Raw genomic sequence first — 19,127 nt, 5'->3', positions numbered from 1 at the left:
ATGGCATGCTGGCCTTCATCGGTCGGGGCGTTGAGTATAGGAATTGAAAAATCATGTTGCAGCTGTATAAGACTTTGGTTTGGAGTATTGTGTACAATTCTCCACACTACTGGAATGATGTTGATGCATTGGAAATGGTGCAGAAGAGATTTAGCAGAATGTTGCCTGGTTTGGAGGATATGGACTATGAAGAAAGGTTGAACAAACTTGGATTGTTTTCATTGGAGCTTTGGAGGATGAGGGGGGACCTGATAGAGGTTTATAAGATTATGACAGGCTTGGATAGAGTGGATGGTCAGGGTCTTTTTACCAGGGACAAAAGGTCAATTACTTGGGGGCATAGGTTGAAAGTGAGAGGGGAAAAGTTCAAAAGAGATGCAAGGGGCAAGTTTTTCACACAGAAGGTGGTGAATGCCTGGAATGCGCTGTGAGAGGAGGTGGTGGAAGCAGATTCTATAACAACGTTCAAGAGGCATCTGGATAGATACATGAATAGCAAGGAATAGAGGGATACGGACCTCGTAGAGACAAGAAAATATTAGATCAGAGAGACACCTGTGTCAGCACGGATTTGGTGGGCCGAAGGGCCTGTTCCTGTACTGTACTGTTCTTTGTTCACTTTGTTCTAGACAACATGAAGATAAGTGGCATCATTAGAAGAGTACAGATTACACAGATTGGTGCAGCTCAATCACATGTGACTTAAAGAAAGACGGATCACAGAGTATGCTCTGATATTTAAATATAACTTTGAAATGTTGTCCTGACAAAGTACACACATTAGAAGAATTAAATCTGAGATTTGCAGGTGCAAATTTCTTCTCAAATCTTGATGCCAAGCAAGGCTACTGGTCTGTGCATCTCGTGGAGAAGTTCCAAGAGCCTACTGTATTTCATACTCCATTCAGATAATACTGCTTTCAATGACTTCCTTTTGGGCTACCTGTTTGACATGATCTTTTAAGCTCACATGGGTTGCTCTACATGCACTGCACCAGGATGCATCTATATCACAGAGAACATAGATGTTGTGGGAAGAGCAAATCAAGAATATGATTGTAATCTGCATTTACTGATGCAAATAGCACATAATGAAGGATTGGTGTTCAACAGTCTGAAATGTGACATCAAGGTGCAGCAGCTCAGTTTCTTCAGTTCTAATCATTCCAGTGCTGGTATATGCCCCATCAGTAAGATAGAAGATATTAAATCCATGCCAACACCCCAAGATAATATATATACAGATGCTGCCAGACCTGCTGAGATTTTCCAGCATTTTCTCTTTTGATCCCAAGATAAGGATGATCTTCGAAGATGTCTAGGTCTCTTTAATTTCTTGTTTCCATAGATTCCTTATTTTGCTCAAAAGGCTTAATTGTTGAGGGAATTGTTGAGAAAGGATGTGCCTTTCCTGTGACATGAAGACCATTAATACCTCTTCGAAGCACTGAAGCCGTCATTATCATAAAATTGCTTCAACATTACAATTTTATGATTCGAGGGAGACAACTATCCTGAAGGTAGGTATCTAACAGGACAATCTGGGAGCATGCGCACTGCAAAAAGGCAAACCAAATGCATTCACTTCAAAATCTCTGTCTGTAACACAATCCAACTACTCCCAACATTGAGCAGGAAACATTAGTTTTAGCATTTGGAATCATGCATTTCGATACCTATTTCCTTGGCAACAGATTTGTGGTAGAAGCCAACCACATGCCAGTGAAGATGATTTGGCAAACACCATTGGCCTGTGCACTACCAGAATTGCAATGTCCCTGGACAAAGATTCAAGGTTACGACAACGTAAAACTGATTTTTGGCTTTCTTATGATATTTTCTGCTCCCACCTGTCATGACGTCTGCAAAAAGTCCCAGGCAGTGAACCAGCCACCTTAACCATACTGTGTTAACCTCCTGCAGCTGCCACCAATGTCCTGAATTGAATGGTAAACACGGATGAGGCCTGCTCGTAAGCTGTGAGATGTTGCACTGCTGGAACGAACAAGGTCAGCACCCACTGAGGGTCCCAACAGCTGGAAATGTTTTAAGTCCAGAAGATTCGGACCCCAGTAACTGCCTGGACTTGTGAGTGCATGATCTGGATTCTGGGTACCAGAAAATTGGAAAAGTGTTTCATTCCCTATCACTGACATCCCCGATAACGCTGACTACAGGAATTTTTCTCCCGAGCATCCTTTCTCGATACTGAATCACAAATATCAGGGCTCCATTAACTTATTCAATTTAATAATACAAAACTTGAAATAATGACTGATTGTACTGTGCTAGCATTTCCCTCTTTAACTGTGTTAAGACATTACTGGGTCTGTGATTAATGGTGCTACATGAGAAGTGGAATCCACCTAGAGATCATACACTAAATGTGCCCTCTCACTTTCTCCCAGAGACTGGACAAACAAACAGTTTATCTTGCACCTGCTTGATGACGTCACGACACTGTCTCAGATGAACAGCTTTCTATTTTCTTTCCAGGCTTTGGTGGCAGTGCAGGAGGCTGAGGTCATAACAACAACATTTTTTACGATTACATATGGTGGTCCAATCTTTAAAATAAATAGTTTTTTTTAAACTCTGGAATGCTCGGAACCAATTTGCCAGTAGAGTCATGAAGGAACAGCCTGAGGCTTAGCACACACACACTGTAAATGAGGCATTAAAGAAAACAAACCACTCTTAAAAGGACATGTGCCAATCTGGTAGAGCTACTTAATAGTCTGCAATTCGACAACAATGGCATCTTTATGATATCGAGGTGACAGCACTCACAAGACCAATGCTCCAACTTCAGCCTGGTTTGCAGATGCAGAACAGCACAGCCTTATGTTCTGTCTCATCAGTAAATTAACAGATTTTATTTTTAATGAGCAAGAGAAACTCCGGTTAGCATATTTTGATTTTAAAAAAAAATTTCTAATGAACTCACAAGGATGAGGGATGAGGATATGCAACACTTTTCTACTTTTGGACACCACAGGGGAGCGGGGGGTGTGGGGGGGGGGGGGGGGGCATTTTCTGCTGAAGAGAATGGGTTGCTTCGCAAGCAGCTGAGGTGTTCGAAGTGTTAAAATTGACAGCGCATTGGGATGCTGGTTCAAACCTGCCAACTTCCACGTTTAACTGCAACAAGTGATAAAACCCCTTGCTCAATCTAACAGGTCCTGGGAGTCAGCAACTGCATACCTGGCACCATCAAGGTGTCCGCAGATTACATTTAGATTAAGTCTTAGATCATTGAGCAAGAAATCAGAATGCTGAAGATGCACTTTAGGCACAGGGTCAGATTTGGGGGTTACCCTTCAGTTTGCAGCGGCCGGGTGTTCATAGAAATCATAGAAACCCTACAGTGCAGAAGGAGGCCATTCGGCCCATCGAGTCTGCACCGACCACAATCCCACCCCACATATTTTACCCGCTAATCCCTCTAACCTACGCATCCCAGGACTCTAAGGGGCAATTTTTAACCTGGCCAATCAACCTAACCCGCACATCTTTGGACTGTGGGAGGAAACCGGAACACCCGGAGGAAACCCACGCAGACACGAGGAGAATGTGCAAACTCCACACAGACAGTGACCCGAGCCGGGAATCGAACCCGGGACCCTGGAGCTGTGAAGCAGCAGTGCTAACCACTGTGCTACCGTGCCGCCGTGGGTGTTGAGAATGAGTGCGGTCTTCTGCGCATTTGTAACACTGCAGTGAGGATTGGAGCTGAGCACAGTGCCTCTCCAGAGGAGAAAGAGGAGGAAGAAAATGTGGCACAGCACACCGATACCTGGGATAGCCAGAATCTGGCATTATTTAATTAGACTGTGCCATTGCACCCATCTGGCAACCACATCTTCACCCACTTGGCTCTGCCCCACAACCCCAATACAAAGCAGTCCTACAGTCAACGAAGTATCCCGATCACAGGCACCTATTGCTCAACTGCCTTAACATTCATCAGGTGTTAGAAGGCCACTTGTTAGGTAGCAGGCAAAAATGGACAATACAGGAAAATATTTTAAAATTTTAATGTGAATGACAAATTGAACAGAAGCTGATTTGTGTTAAACACACATGTGCATACCCCTGTGCAGCTATCTGACTCTGTTCCCTCTTTTCCTGCTACTTCTACATGGTGCAATCTCAGTGCCTCAGCAGAGCTGAAGACAGGCTGCTTATATCCATACTCTCTTCTACCACTGAGGAGGCCTCAGTCAACATCCTCTGAGTTTTGTAACCCGTGAGAGCCACGGAAAGATTGCCTCAGCTGTACCTGGGCAGGAGGGAGCATGTGGCGCACTGACTGAAGGGGAGTAAGGGGCAAGAAGTGAAAGCATTTTGAGCTGAATCTCTACTTTCATGTCCCCTTTCTCCACCTTCCCCCTCACACTTCCCTTCTGGCAATGAGCCGCAGCAGTATGGTGCTGAAGGCCCAAGTCTAGATTTTCAACAATCCTATTTAAGGTGGCATTCAGAATATGCTAATCATTGATCGGGGCTTGCATGAATTCTTTTTACTGTTGTGTTGATTGCCACTCTTTCCATGCATGAGGCTATCATCATAAAGGCCTGAAACCTCATCTCACTCATATTTGAAGCACACTCTTTCAAATTTTCTCCAGGTATGCACAGTGCAGCTGGAAATGCAGCCATCATCTCATAAACTATTTGCTGCTGCTTTGGAATGATCCTTTTAATCAATGATCCCAGTGGTTCGGCATCTGTGTCCAACTGAGCAGAACTTGCAGTATCTTGTGCCCTCTGACAGGAACTCTACACTGTTGTCCCTGTCTCCACTACCTGCCCTTGTTCACTTGTGATGTATGAGACACCATGTGAAAATCCAATTACCTGTCACACCAATCCCATGGAGAAATCTACCTCAGCCCACGGAATGCTTGATGGGTCTTTGGGAGATGAAAATCATAAATTAGAACTGTCAAGTAAGAAAGTGCTAAGTCAGCATTGTGTACGTCATCATATTTCACTGGCTGCTGACAATAAGTCAACATGACATGTGGTTGTGTAAAATTTCATTTTGCCACCAGGGAGATTCCAAACTCCGCATCTCCAATGGGCAAGCAAGCCTAAACTCAAATACTCGCCAATACTTCCCCTTCTTGTAGCTGTCACCTGTGAGATGGTTGAAGCGCCACCGTCAGTTGTAAAGGTTCAGGAAGATGGCCCAGAATCACTTTCTCAGGGCAAGTGGTGATGGATGATAATTCTATGGTCCCGTCACCAATACCCAGCTCCTGCAAATGAATTTTTAGAAACTGTACACGTGTTCCAAAATATTTTAAAATTCATTTACGTTCTTTTGTAAGAAAAGAAGCTAATGTCCCCCTAATGTTCATTGTTCTCTTTTGCTACAAGAAGGGAAAGAAGAGACCTGTGAGTAAGAATAATGGAATATGCTGACTGCATGGGTGAATAGCATTTGCTGAGGGATGCTGTGAGGGATTGGTGTGATATTATACTCAAGTTAGTGTGGATGTCAGTGATGGATGATCAGATAGGAGATGGGAATATTCCTAGACAGAGAGGGATAGGTACATCTGCAAGATAATTTGGTGAGAGCAGTGATGTACAGGAGTAGGTTCTTTTTTTTAACTAAAGAACATAAATGAATTTTAAAATATTTTGGAACACGCACACGTACAGTTGCTAAAAATTCATTTGCAGGGGCTGGGTGCTGGTGACAAGACCATAGAGTTATTATCCATCACCACTTGCCCTGAGAAAGTGATTCTGGGCCACCTTCCTGAACTTCTACAATCCATGTGGAGTTGCTTTGATACAACTGAGAGTCTTGCCAGGCCCCTTCAGAGGGCAGTTAAGAGTCAATCACAATTGTGCGATGTTGGAGCCACATCTTAGCCAGGCAGAGTAAGAAAGGCAACTTTCCTACCCCAGTGGATGTCAGTGAACCAGTTCTGTTTTTACAACAAGCAGCATGTGATCACCTTGGACAGATACCAGCTTTTGTTTGAGACTAAGAAAAATGTATTCAGCTATAGTTGGATTTGTGCTCAGGTACCTGAGATTATTATGTCAGTAACATAGCCATGACATCACTGCACATAACGTACTGAACATAGGTTACTGTCACCTATCAAAATTATGCCATGTCAAAGATATTAATAATCAGGCCTACTCTGCAGCACTGTTCTGATGTTGTTTTGCCAATATATACCATAATGACTATTTACTCTTTGTTAGATTTCAAACCATCTGTCGAAATAGAACATTTTTAATGATTTAATTCTCCTTCATGAAAGGATCAGAAAACAACATTTTTCAGAGCAGCTGTTGTGTGAAGAAATGATTAATTTGCACATTGATAAGAACAAGCAGAGAGTATTACTGAAAATGACAGTGTACCAAGCAGTAAGACAGCATAACCTTTTCAGTTTGTATCTAGAATGATGTTCAATCATTGCACAGCACTGCAAAATACTATAAAATTTAAAATTCAACACATGCAGGCATAGTGCAGTAAAAATAGTTCAAATGTTTACGTAGGCTCCAGTTACTTTCCATATGCCACTTAAAAAATGTCATTCCTGCATAGTACCATATGTGTTCTGGCAGTTGGTACAAGTGTTGTAGAGCACAGCTCAGGAAATGATGAGTTCATTATTTTTAACACAATAGACAAAGAGAATGACATTCCTAATGATTGGCAAATTTAAGGTATTCACTTCCGAAAACAAGCTTTTTTAAAAAAAAATTGTTTTGCCAAAGCGCAAACATTTTACTTTGTGAATCAAGTTATAAACCTTCTGCAAGAAAATGACATTGGTGGCAAGAGTACAGATCTTATTAACGTACAACTGTAGACAACCTTTATTAATTTTAACCACCCTACAGTCAAGATTGGTATATATGGAATAATAAAAAAAATAAATAGGAGAAAATAAATTAACAATTCAACTGTAAATATGTAAATATATAGGAAGGTGAGGATAATTCCGGTTACAAAATTTCTCAGAATTTTTAATGTTTTTTTTCAGCACTTTAAAATTAGTTTAATTCTTGCCCTTCTCTTTGGGCCATGAAAACCCACATGTCTTTCAAGTTACTAAGTTTGGATTGGGGTAGGGGAGTGAGGCAATCTGCTGGCCAATCTATGCAAAAGTACAGTAATGTGGCAACTGGGCTCAATCAGGAGTCCAGCATATCATAGAATCAGAGTGCAGAAGGAGGCCATTTGGCCCATCGAGTCTGCACTGACCAATCCTGCCCAGGCCTTATCCACATAATCACATGCATTTACCCGAGCTAGACCCCCTGACACTAAAGGGCAATTTAGCATGGCCAATCCACCTAACCCGCACATCTTTGGACTGTGGGAGAAAACCGGAGCACCTGGAAGAAACCCACGCAGACACAGGGAGAATATGCAAACTCCACACAGACAGTGATCCAAGCTGGGAATCGAACCTGAGTCCCTGGCGCTGTGAGGCAGCAGTGTTAACCTCTGTGCCACCATGCTGCCCCGGTGCGGGGTATCAGGGTAAACGATAAGGTTGAAGCATTTGCAACAGTTTTCAGCCAATAGTGCCGGGTGGATGATCCATCTAAGCCTCCTCCAGAGGTCCCCAGCATTATAGATGTCAGTCTTCAGCCACTTCGGTTCACTCCACGTGATAGCAAGAAATAGCTGAAGGCACGAGGTAATGCAAATGCTATTGGCCCTGATAATAGAGGTTAGAGTCATAGAGGTTTACAACATGGAAACAGGCCCTTCGGCCCAACTTGTCCATGCCGCCCTTTTTTAAAAAACCCGTAAGCTAATCCCAATTGCCTGCATTTGGCCCATATCCCTCTATACCCATCGTACCCATGTATCTATCTAAATGCTTTTTAAAATTGTACCCGCCTCTACTACTACCTCTGGCTGCTTGTTCCAGACACTCACCATCCTCTGTGTGAAAAAATTGCCCCTCTGGACACTTTTGTATCTCTCCCCTCTCACCTTAAACCTATGCCCTCTAGTTTTAGACTCCCCTACCTTTGCGAAAAGATATTGACTATCCAGTTGATCTATGCCCCTCAGTGTTTTATAGACCTCTATAAGATCACCCCTCAGCCTCCTATGCTCCAGAGAAAAATGTCCTAGTCGATCCAGCCTCTCCTTATAACTCAATCCATCAAGTCCCGGTAGCATCCTAGTAAATCTTTTCTGCACTCTTTCTAGTTTAATAATATTCTTTCTATAATAGGGTGACCAGAATTGTACACAGTATTCCAAGTGTGGCCTCACCAATGTCTTGTACAACTTCAACAAGACATTCCAACTCCTTTGTTCAATGTTCTGACCGATGAAACCAAGCATGCCGAATGCCTTCTTCACCATTCTGTCCACCTGTGACTCCACTTTCAAGGAGCTCTGAACATGTACCCCTAGATCTCTTTGTTCTGAAACTCTCCCCAAAGCCCTACCATTAACTGAGTAAGTCCTGCTTTGGTTCAATCTACCAAAATGCATCACCTCGCATTTGTCTAAATTAAACTCCATCTGCCATTCGTCAGCCCACTGTCCCAATTGATCAAGATCCCATTGCAATTGGAGATAACTTTCTTCACTGTCCACTATGCCACCAATCTTGGTGTCATCTGCAAACTTACTAACCATGCCTCCTATATTCTCATCCAAATCATTAATATAAATGACAAATAAGAGTGGACCCAGCACTGATCCCTGAGGCACACCGCTGGTCACAGGCCTCCAGTTTGAAAAACAACTCTCTACAACCACCCTCTGGCTTCTGTCAAGAAACCAATTTTGTATCAATTTAGATACCTCACCCTGGATCCCATGAGATTTAACCTTATGCAACAACCTACCATGTGGTACCTTGTCAAAGGCCTTGCTAAAGTCCATGTAGACAACATCAACTGCACTGCCCTCATCTATCTTCTTGGTTACCCCTTCAAAAAACTCAATCAAATTTGTGAGACATGATTTTCCACTCACAAAGCCATGCTGACTGTCCCTAATCAGTCCTTGCGTCTCTAAATGCCTGTAGATCCTGTCTCTCAAAATACCTTCCAACAATTTACGCAACACAAATGTAAGGCTCACTGGCCTGTAGTTCCCAGGCTTTTCCCTGCAGCCCTTTTTAAACAAAGGCATCTCACCTGTGACTATCGATGATTCAAATATTTCGGCGAGGGGACCCACAATTTCCTCCCTAGCCTCCCACAATGTCCTGGGATACACTTCATCGGGTCCTGGGGATTTATCTACCTTGATGCGCTTTAAGACTTCCAGTACCTCCTTCTCTGTAATATGTACACTCCTCAAGACATCACTATTTATTTCCCCAAGTTCCCTAACATCCATGCTTTTCTCAACAGTAAATACTGATGAGAAATATTCATTTAGGATCTCACCCATCTCTTGTGGATCCGCACATAGATGACCTTGTTGATCCTTAAGAGGCCCTACTCTGTCCCTTGTTACTCTTTTGCCCTTTATGTATTTGCAGAAGCTCTTTGGAATCTCCTTTGCCTTATCTGCCAAAACAATCTCGTGTCCCCTTTTTGCTCTCCTGATTTCTCTCTTAACTCTACTTCTACACCCCCTCTACTCTTCAAGGGATTCACTTGATCCCGGCTGCCTATGCATGTCATGTGCCTCTTTCTTCTTCTTCACCAGGGCCTCAATATCCCGAGTCATCTAGGGTTCCCTACTTCTGCCAGCCTTGCCCTTCACTCTAAGAGGAATGTGTTTACCCTGAACCCTGGTTAACACACTGTTGAAAGTGTGCCTCTTACCAGACATCCCTTTGCCTTCCCACAGATTCCCCCAATTAACTTTTGAAAGTTCCTGCCTGATACCATCAAACTTGGCCTTGCCCCAATTTAGAATTTTAACTTTTGGGCCAGACCTATCATTCTCCACAGCTATCTTAAATCCAATAGAATTATGGTCACTGGTCCCAAAGTGATCCCTCATGAACACTTCTGTCACCTGCCCTTCCTTATTTCCCAAGAGGAGGTCAAGTTTTGCCCCCTCTCTAGTCGGGCCATCCACATACTGAATGAGAAATTCCTCCTGAATACACTGAACAAATTTCTCTCCATCCAAGCCTCTAATACTATGGCTGTCCCAGTCAAAGTTGGGAAAGTTAAAATCCCTTACTATTACTACCCTATTTTTCTTGGCGCTATCTGTAATCTCCTTACATGTTTGCTCCTCAATTTCCCGCCGACTATTTGGGGGCCTATAGTACAGCCCTATCAAAGTGATTTCCCCCTTCTTATTTCTCAGTTCTACCCAAAGAGACTCAGTGGCCGAACCCTCGGATATATCCCCTCTCAGTACGACCGTGATGCTTTCCCTAATCAAAAGTGCAACTCCCCCTCCTCTCTTACCTCCTGTTCTATCTTTCCTATAGCATCTGTACCCTGGAACATTGAGCTGCCAGTCCTGTCCCTCCCTTAGCCATGTTTCAGTAATTGCTATAATATCCCAGATCCACGTACCCATCCATGCCCTGAGTTCATCTGCCTTGCCCGTCAGGCCTCTTGCATTGAAATAAATGCAGTTTAATCTGGACTTCACTTGCTCTCTGTCTTGCTTCTGCCTGATCTGTCTGGTACTAAGATTACTGACACTCCCTTTACTACTTAATGTGCTCTCTTCAACTTCTGTGCTGTCCTCAAACTTCTCTTCTGTCTCCCTATTGCTTTGGATCCCACCCCCCTGCCAAACAAGTTTAAACCCTCCCGAGTAGCTCTGGCAAACCACCCTGCCAGGATATTAGTCCCCCTCCAGTTCAGATGTAATCCACCCCTCTTGAACAGGTCAGTCCTTCCCCAGAAAAGATCCCAATGATCCAAAAATCTAAATCCCTGCCCCCTACACCAGCTCTCAAGCCAGGCATTCATCTGCCTAATCCTCCTATTCATACTCTCACTAGCACGTGGCAGCGGTAGTAGTCCTGAAATTACTATCTTCGAGGTCCTGCACTTTAGTCTTCTGCCTAACTCTCTATATTCACATTTCAGGACCTCATCCCTTTTCCTACCTATGTCGTTAGTACCAATATGTACAACGACCTCAGGTTGCTCACCCTCCCCCTTAAGAATGTCCTGCAATCACTCAGAGGCGTCCTTGACCCTGGCATCAGGGAGGCAACACACCATCCTGGAGTCTCGATTGCGGCCACAGAAACGAATGTCTGTGCCTCTAACGAGCGAGTCCTCTATTACTACTGCTCGCTTGCTCTTTGCCTGACCCTGTCCCACTGCAGAGCCAGCTGTGGTGTCACAGGCTTGGCAGCTGCTGGGATCTCCCCCTGACAGGCTATCCCCCTCAACAGTATCCAAAACGATATACCTGTTTGAAAGGGGAATAGGCACAGGAGACTCCTGCACTACCTGCCTGCCTCTCCTGGTGGTCACCCATCTACCTGTCTGAACCTGTGGTGTGACAACCTCCCTGTAACTGGTGTCCATCACACTCTCTGCCTCCTGTATGCTCAGTAAGAAGTCTCACAACACCAGGTTAAAGACCAAAAGGTTTATTTGGTAGCAAATACCATAAGCTTTCGGAGCACTGCTCCTTCGTCAGATGGAGTGGATATCTGCTCTCAAACAGTGCACAGACACAGAAATCAAGTTACAGAATACTAATTAGAATGCAAACCTCTACAGCCAGCCAGGTCTTAAAGGTACAGACAATGTGGGTGGAGGGAGCATTCAACACAGGTTAAAGAGATGTGTATTGTCTCCAGACAGAACAGCTAGTGAGATTCTGCAAGATCAGGGGGAAAGCTATGGGGGTTACTGATAATGTGACATAAATCCAACATCCCGGTTTAGGCCGTCTTCATGTGTGCGGAACTTGGCTATCAGTTTCTGCTCAGCGACTCTGCGCTGTCGTGTGTCGTGAAGGCCGCCTTGGAGAACGCTTACCTGAAGATCCAAGGCTGAATGCCCGTGACTGCTGAAGTGCTCCCCCACAGGAAGAGAACAGTCTTGCCTGGTGATTGTTGAGCGGTTTCATTCATCCATTGTCGTAGCGTCTGCATGGTTTCCCCAATGTACCATGCCTCGGGACATCCTTTCCTGCAGCGTATGCTGATCGAGTTGGGCGGGCAGTTCATTAATTCAATTTAAATGCATGCAAATACATTTAAATTGTCGTTGTGCCCGATTTGGGCGCGGAACGGATCCCCGCCATTCGCGGGTGCAGATCGCGATAAAGGCCTCACACCCGACTTTACTGCGGTTTCGCGCCCGAAAACGGGCGTAATTGTTAGTAAAATCGGGCCCTAAGAGTCAATTTAGCATGGCCAATACAGCTAACCTGCGCATCTTTGGACTGTGGGAGGAACCGGAGTATCCGGAGGAAACCCACGCATATATGAGGAGAATGTACAGCCTCCGCACAGAGAGTGACCCAAGCCGGGAATTGAACCCGGGTCCCTGGCACTGTGAGGCAGCAGTGCTAAGCATTGTGCTACTGTGCCGCTGTGCCTCAGAATCTTCTGTGCCCCTAGCCAAGCTGTTCCAGTACAGCTGCGACACTGGCATCTATCTCGCAATGTGGAAAATTGCCCAGACACGTCCTGTGTACAGGAAACAGGACAAATCCAACCCGACAAGTTACCGCCCCTTCAGTCTATTCTCGGTCATCAGTAAAGTGATGGAAGGGGTCATCAACAGTGCCATGAAGCGGCATTGACTCAGCAATAACCTGCTCATGGATTCCCAGTTTGTTTTTTGCCAAGGTCACTTGGGAGAGGCGACAGCCTGGTGGTATTATCGCTAGATTATTAATCCAGAATCTCAGCTCATGTTCTGGGGACCCAGGTTCGAATCCCGCCAGAGCAGATGGTGGAATTTGAATTCAATAAAAAATGTCTTGAATTAAGAATCTACTAATGGCTATGAAACCATTGTTGATTGTTGAAAAACCCATCTGATTCACTGATATCCTTTCGGAAATATGTTGCCCTTACCTAGTCTGGACTACAAGTGACTCCAGAGCCTCAGCAATGTGGTTGATTCTCAACTGCCCTCGGGCAACTAGGGATGGGCAATAAATGCTGGCCAGCTCGTGACGCCCATGTCCCATGAATGAATTTTAAAAAACTCCGTTCCTGACCTCATTACAGCCAAACATGGACAAAAGAGCTGAATGCCAGAGGTAGGAGTGACTGCCCTTGACATCAAGGCAGCATTTGACTGATTATGGTATCAAGGAGCCCCAGCAAAACTATAGTCAATGGGAATCAGGGAAAAAACTCTCCACTGGTTGGAGTCATATCTGGCACAAAGGGAGATGGTTGTGGTGGTTGGAGTTCAATCATCTCAACTCCAGGAAATTATTGCAGGAATTCCTCAGGTTAGTGTCTTAAGCCCAGCCATTTTAGCTGCCTCATCAATGATCTCCCTTCCAGCATAAGGTCAGAAGTGGGGATGTTCGCTGATGATTGCACATTCGCAACTCCTCAGATGCTGAAGCAGTCCATGTCCAAATACAGCAAGACCTGTACAATATCTAGGCTTGGCCTGTCCATCATCCAGAAGGCACAAGTCAAGAGTGTAATGGAATACTTTCCACTTGCCTGGATGAGTGCAGCTCAAACAACGCCCAAGAATCCAACACCATCCAGGACAAAGCAACACCTTTGATTGGCACCCCATCCATAAACATAAACTCTCTCCATCACATCATGGATAGAACATAGAACATAGAACAGTACAGCACAGTACAGGCCCTTCGGCCCACAATGTTGTGCCGAACCTTTTCCGAAACCAAGATCAAGCTATCCCACTCCCTATCATTCTAGTGTGCTCCATGTGCCTATCCAATAACCGCTTGAAAGTTCCTAAAGTATCTGACTCCACTATCACAGCAGGCAGTCCATTCCACACCTCAACCACTCTCTGAGTAAAGAACCTACCTCGTACATCCCTCCTATATCTTCCAGCATGAACCTTATAGTTATGCCCCTAGTAACAGTTACATCCACCCGAGGAAATAGTCTTTGAACGTCCACTCTATCTATCCCCCTCATCATCTTATAAACCTCTATTAAGTCGCCTCTCAATCTCCTCCGCTCGAAAGAGAAAAGCCCTAGCTCCCTCAACCTTTCCTCATAAGACCTACCTTCCAAACCAGGAAGCATCCTGGTAAATCTCCTTTGCTCTCTTTCCAGTGCTTCCACATCCTTCTTATAGTGAGGTGACCAGAACTGCACACAATATTCCAAATGTGGTCTCACCAAGGTTCTGCACAGTTGCAGCATAACCCCACGGCTCTTAAACTCAAATCCCCTGTTAATAAACGCGAACACACTATAGGCCTTTTTCACGGCTCTATCCACTTGAGTGGCAACTTTCAGAGATCTGTGGATGTGAACTCCAAGATCTCTCTGTTCTTCCACATTCCTCAGAACCCTACCTTTGACCCTGTAATCCGCATTCAAATTTGTCCTACCAAAATGAATCAGCTCGCACTTATCAGAGTTAAACTCCATCTGCCATTTTTCGGCCCAGCTCTGCATCCTATCAATGTCTCTTTGCAGCCTACAACAGCCCTCCACCTCATCCACTACTCCACCAATCTTGGTGTTATCCGCAAATTTACTGACCCACCCTTCAGCCCCCTCCTCCAAGTCATTTATTAAAATCACAAATAGCAGAGGACCCAGCACTGATCCTTGTGGTACACCGCTGGTAACTGGTTCCCAGTCTGAAAATTTTCCATCAACCACCACCCTCTGTCTTCTATGAGATAGCCACTTACTTATCCAATTGGCTAAATTTCCCTCTATCCCACACCTCCTTACTTTCTTCATGAGCCGACCATGGGGGACCTTATCAAATGCCTTACTAAAATCCATGTATATGACATCAACTGCTCTACCTTCATTGACACACTGAGTTACTGCCTCAAAAAATTCCATCAAATTTGTGAGGCAAGACTTACCCTTCACAAATCCGTGTTGACTCTCCCGGATTAAGCTGCACCCTTCTAAATGGTTGTAAATCCTATCCCTCAGGACCTTTCCCATTAATTTACCGACCACCGAAGTAAGACTAACTGGCCTATAATTACCAGGGTCATTCCTATTTCCTTTCTTGAACAGAGGAACAACATTCACCACTCTCCAGTACTCTGGCACTATCCCCGTGGACAATGAGGACCCAAAGATCAAAGCCAAAGGCTCTGCAATCTCATCCCTTGCCTCTCAATGCATCCCAGGGGATATATCTCATCTGGCCCAGGGGACTTATCGACCTTCAGGTTTTACAAAATTGCTAATACATCTTCCCTCAGAACATCTGCCTCCTCCAGCCTATCAGCCTGTATCACACACTCATCCTCAAAAACATGGCCCCTCTCCTTGGTGAACACTGAAGAAAAGTATTCATTCATCGTCTCTCCTATCTCTTCTGACTCCATGCACAAGTTCCCACTACTGTCTTTGACCAGCCCTAACCTCACCCTGGTCATTCTTTTATTCCTCACATAAGAGTAAAAAGCCTTGGGGTTTTCCTTGATCCGACCCACCAAGGACATCTCATGCCCCCTCCTCGCTCTCCTAAGCCCTTTTTCCAGCTCATTCCTTACTAACTTGTAACGCTCAATGGACCCAACTGAACGAATGTGGTGATCTATTTAAATCCCCATTGATTTTAGCAGGACTGAAAGATCCCACCAGCAGGACGGGTCAGATAATCCTGCCCTTAGTTTCTGGAGTGGGAAATTCCATCCTATGTGTTTGGTTGATTAGATGTACTTGGCCGAGTGTAAGTGTTGCAATCTGAACTCAGCATATAAGAACAGCCAACGCAAAGCAATGATCCATCCCCTGTGGCACAATGCACAATTCTAATATGGCATTGCATCATTAAGTCAACCTTTATCGTCTTTATTAGTGGGGGTGCAATTAGAATGTATGCATCATCAAAGGCTGTTATACTATATAGCTTCGGAAGGAGTTCTTCAATACAAATGCATGGTATTACTCGTGTAAGGCAGGAATTGAATTGAATAATTTGCATTCTAATGTTAGCAACAAGATGAATATCTTTTTCTTTGCGAATGGAGAGCAAATTGTGGGGCATACACTCATGATGTTGTGATCTGTGCAATCAGATTTGCATGGTAAGTTTGTTTGCGTTCTTTGTATTATATTCAATTCATGGATTAGAAGTGTTCAATTTGAAATGATCTGAATTGGACCAAATACCTACATCAACCTTAGGTCCCAGCTACTTGCAACTACAAATTATTGCTGAAAGAATATGCTGGAACAAGTTATTTATTAACTGTAGAGGTTAGAGGAGTAAGTAATTAGCCAAATCGGTTTTAGGTTTGATAAATGACCACATTTTTTGTAGCGAAAGCTTGTTCTAAAATATGTTAATTAGGCAGATATTATATTGAGTTGATAATATGAAGACCTGTATGATATGATGTTACTCTTCGCAGTGTGAACAGGCAAAATCACTCATTGTGAAGAAAAATGACCCAACATGGTCCCAATAGAATTTTCTAATTTGGACACGCCAATGGGCTCCTCAGCATTATTTTTGAACCAGATTAACTTTAATGAAAATTTTAATTAATTTTAATGAGGACTATTATCAGCTCAAAGGATTCTTCAGTACTGCCCATCATTGGCTTCTATCTCACTCCCTTAGAACATAGAACATTACAGCGCAGTACAGGCCCTTCGGCCCTCGATGTTGCACCGACCAGTGAAACCAATCTAAAGCCCCTCTAATCTATACTATTCCAATATCATCCATATGTTTATCCAATAACCATTTGAATGCCCTTAATGTTGACGAGTCCACTACTGCTGCAGGCAGGACATTCCACGCTCTTACTACTCTCTGAGTAAAGAACCTACCTCTGACATCTGTCCTATATCTATCACCCCTCAATTTTCCCCTCGTGTTAACCATCACCATCCGAGGAAAAAGGCTCTCACTATCCACCCTATCTAATCCTCTGATCATCTTGTATGCCTCTATTAAGTCACCTCTTAACCTTCTTCTCTCTAACGAAAACAACCTCAAGTCCCTCAGCCTTTCCTCAGACGATCTTCCCACCATACCAGGCAACATCCTGGTAAATCTCCTCTGCACCCTTTCCAACGCTTCCACATCTTTCCTATAATGTGGCGACCAGAACTGTACGCAATACTCCAAGTGCGGCCGCACCAGAGTTTTGTACCGTTGCAGCATGACCTCATGGCTCCAAAACTCAATCCCTCTACCAATAAAAGCTAACACACCGTTTGCCTTCTTAACAACCCTATCAACCTGGGATCTATGCACATGGATACCCAGGTCCCTCTGTTCATCCACACTACCAAGTATCTTACCATTAGCCCAGTACTCTGTATTCCTGTTACTCCTTCCAAAGTGAATCACCTCACACTTTTCCACATTAAACTCCATTTGCCACCTCTCAGCCTAGCTCTGCAGCTTATCTATGTCCCTCTGTAACCTGCCACTTCCCTCCGCACTGTCTACAACTCCACCGACTTTAGTGTCATCCTATGTTTCGTGTCACCTTATCTTTCTTTTTCTCCCCTGCAGTGATAAATGGCCACTGCCTTACAACGACCAAAAGTTCCGGTCAGGAAAACTTATTTTCTGTTGCAGAGAATGGGGACCCAGAAGAATTGTGAACAATAGTGTCAGCTGCAAATAGCCTGATGACAGGTTGTTATAATTTATGATGCAACATTGTGGTGTTTCATTTCCTTTGGGAGTGCATCACTTATTACGTGCTGGGAAAATTTTGATGTACTCTGTTTTAATGTGGCAATCTACTCACTTAAACTATATGGGTTAATGGCTGCACCGGAATGGAAACTGCAGTTCTCGTCCCAGGGAATCAAAGCACAATGTATTTACAAGTGAGAAATTATTTGTTCAGATGCCGGTTTCGGGTGATTGTCACATTAAATTCACTGAGCAGATACAGCCCTGGAAACAGTATTTTTTTGGGTGGATGGATGAATTAAAGCTGAAAGTGATTAAAAAGAGAGCAAATGAAATGCATCTCAAAAATAATTAAAAACAATAATGTCTGTGCGGTGACTTGAGGAAAACCTTCAAAACAGAATAAAAGCGAAACCTTGTTAGGCCCTGTGACGACTCTCACTTCACTTAACGAATGAAATAATTGCAAAAAAAGCCAAGATCTATTGTGCTGTCTCAATGCAGTCTTCACTTTCGCTTCCTTAGCAATAATATTTGTTTGATTAATGGTGTACATGATTGACAAAGATAAAATGGCAGATGAAAAGATGCGTTTACTTCCTATAAAGCTGTCGAGTTACTTTAACAAGCAACATGGATTGGAATTTGCCTTTTTCCTCCATGATCCAAGGGGTCAGCAAGATCCTTTCATTGTGTGTCAATATTATTCCCCACATATCCCCCCCGCCAAAGAAATTCAACTACATTTAAATTTACCTTCACTTCTTCCATGGAAATAAATATCTGGTCAATTTGGTTCTGCACAGGAGGTTGTTATGATTTAGTGCTGGCAATGATTTCAAAAGTGCAGAAGTAAAATAAATATTTACCACAAATAATTAACGGAAATCTATTTGACGCATGGAAGCCATATGCCAAATAGACCTTGAGGCCTGCTGATGTTGAGGGGACGCTTTAATACTTGGAATAAGTTTTTGAACATTTTTCCTACCAAACCATTTCCTTTTATAATACTGCTAAGTATTATTTGTCTGCTGTAGTTTCTTAATATAAGATTGCTTATCCATAAGCATATTTGTGCAACCACCCCCTCCCCACCCCACCATCCACCCCCTCTGTCACAGAGAACCCACTAGCACAAGAGTAGATTAGTTTAATCAGGCATTGACTCTCAGCATTCCCTGACAATAATATGAACACAGTAAGAAGTCTCACAACACATTTAATTTAGAATTCTTTGAAACCATTATGTTAAACTTCTCTTGTGCCTTGGCTAAACCACACTTGGGAGTAGTGTGCACAGTTCTGGTCCAACATGTTTATTAACTGTCCTGTCTGGAGACAATATACATCTCTTTAACCTGTGCTTAATGCTCTCTCCACTCACATTGTCTGTACCTTTAAGA

Source organism: Mustelus asterias, chromosome 5 (genome assembly GCF_964213995.1).
Source record: "Mustelus asterias chromosome 5, sMusAst1.hap1.1, whole genome shotgun sequence".
NCBI classification, from domain to species: Eukaryota; Metazoa; Chordata; class Chondrichthyes; order Carcharhiniformes; family Triakidae; genus Mustelus; species Mustelus asterias.
The sequence above is the reverse complement of the archived record's forward strand: the minus strand, read 5'-3'. Positions refer to the sequence as shown.